The sequence below is a fragment of the Molothrus ater genome, unplaced genomic scaffold (genome assembly GCF_012460135.2).
Source record: "Molothrus ater isolate BHLD 08-10-18 breed brown headed cowbird unplaced genomic scaffold, BPBGC_Mater_1.1 matUn_MA780, whole genome shotgun sequence".
Classification (NCBI taxonomy): Eukaryota; Metazoa; Chordata; class Aves; order Passeriformes; family Icteridae; genus Molothrus; species Molothrus ater.
The window spans coordinates 1-2,143 of NW_023416649.1; the positions used below are offsets into that span (position 1 = coordinate 1).

Consider the following 2,143-nt stretch of genomic DNA (forward strand, 5'->3'; position numbering starts at 1 on the left):
CCACAGCAAGGTAAGAGTGCTTGGAGGAACAAAAGGAGTCACTTACTGGTGACAGCAGCACAGTGGAAGTACACAGGCTCTGCATGCAGCTGGGAGCTTGACCCACTGGAAAGTTTGGAGATTGAGCTTCCAAACGTCTCCCAGAATCACCTCTCCGTTGTAGCCCCCGCACACGAACACATCTGCAAGAGAGGGGATGTGGGGAGCTGCCAGAGCACCCTGCCAGGAACCAGGGACACACCTGGGAGAGAGCTCAGGGATCCCCTCCCCACACAGCTCTGGATCAGAAACTGTTTCAGCTCAACAAAGACTCCCAGGACCTCCCAAATCAGGCCCACCACAAAGCAGAGGCCACCTGAAGATTCCCAGACTGACTTGGTGGAAGGGACCTCAAAGCCCATCAAGTTCCAGCCTGATGGGCAGGGCCACCTCCCAGTGTCCAGGCTGCTCCAGCCCCAGTGTCCAGCCTGGCCTGGGGCACTGCAGGATGCAGGGGCAGCCCCAGCTGCTCTGGCAATCCCAGCCCAGCCAGGAATTCCTCATTGCCAAGATCCCATCCCTGGCTGCCCTCTGGCACTGGGAGCCATTCCCTGGTGCTGTCCCTGCAGGCCTTGGCCCCAGTCCCTCTGCAGCTCTCCTGGAGCCCCTGGAATGTGCTGGAAGCTCTCCCTGATCCTTCTCCTCCTCTCCAGGGGAGCACCCCCAGCTCTCCCAGCCTGGCTCCCTGGGAACTGAGGGGCTCCAGCCCTGATTTGCTCCATGGGTTCCTCTGGGCCTCTCCAGCAGTCCAGGTGCTGCTGCTGTGTCCCCAGGGCTGGGGCAGCTCTGCAGGTGGTCTCACCTGAGAAGGGCAGAATCCCCCCTCCCCTGCTGCCCACACTGGGGTCAGGATGGATTTCTGCCTCATGTCCCCCTTCCCAGCCTGCCCATGACCCCAGCCCCCCATGCAGCCTGAGGGCTGAATGCCACTGCAGGCAGGGAGCATTCCCTCTCCTCATAGCCCAGACACCTGGGCTTGATCAGATTCCAGGGATTTTGAACCCACAGGGAGCAGCCCCAGCTCCCAGCCCTGTTTGCTCCCAGCTTTGCCCAAGTTCTCAGATCAGGGGTGGCCAAATCCTGGTGGGCTGGAAGCATCTCCCAGCTCCTGCCTTACTTTTATTGGCACAATCAACACTCCTAGGAAATACAATCCAGCTTTTCCCTCCACCCTTCAACAGAGAGCATTCAGCCACTGACCTGAAGGGTTTGGAAAAGAGGGACCAAGATTGTAACTGGCTTTTCAGTGCAGAAGAAGGAATGGTGCTAAGTGGGCAGCTTCAAGCCTGTTAGTGAGGAAAAAATCCTCTTCCAGAAAAGCCACGTGGTCCCTGCAGTTCTCTCCAAGCCTCCCCTGTTTGGTTGTACAAGATACACCAATTTTCCAGAGGTAAATCTTACCATTTTTAATCTGCACACAGCTGTGGCATCTTCTGGCTGCTGGGAAACCTGGGGAGAATCATTTTGAAAATATGTATCAGCAATAATTGCTTTAAAGTGCTTGTGCAAGTGGTGATTTTAGTCTCAACGTTTAATAATGGAGTTTCATTGTTAAGAGGTTTTACTTTCCTGCTATCCCAGGTATAAAAGGTGCAATTTTAAGCAGCTGTTTCAGGTTTGAGTCCTAATTCCTCTCTGGGGAAGGAAGAAAAAATGCTGGAATTTTGTCCCCAGAGTCTCAAATCTGGCTTGGTGAAAAGCAGCTGTGAGACTCCAGGAAAGCCTCAAAGGGAGCAGGGATGATCTGGATCCTCTGGGAGCAGATCCAGGCACTGCCACCTTTCACAGGCAGGGAGAGAGGGGAGCCAGACTGCCAAACTCCCCTGGATGGGTCCATCCTCAGTGCTGCAGCACAAGCAGATCTCAAATCCAGCATAAATCCACATGTTGAACAAGAAAACTGCACCCTCAAGCACCGTGGCCACTCTGGCTCACAGGAAAGAAAGAAATGCCAGGCTCAACCGACTTTCTCGTGAGGCTCGTGGTGATCTCCTCTCCCGGTGTTGGTTTTCCAGGTTGTAGGCGTGGATCTGGGGGGAAGAACAGGAGCCATGAGATCTTCCAGGGTGATGCAGCCACAGGCTCTGACCCACCAGAAATAAAT

General features: G+C 54.8%; 1 long non-coding RNA gene across 1 annotated transcript; it reads right to left on the reverse strand.

The window, feature by feature from the left end:
• Positions 1-93: 93 nt before the first annotated feature.
• Positions 94-2,019, reverse strand: LOC118701164 (uncharacterized). The gene is made up of 3 exons (XR_004982418.2): positions 2,002-2,019; positions 1,441-1,488; positions 94-182 (listed from the first exon to the last, which is right to left on the reverse strand). It is a non-coding gene; the product is annotated as an uncharacterized LOC118701164 (long non-coding RNA).
• Between the last annotated feature and the right edge of the window lie 124 nt (positions 2,020-2,143).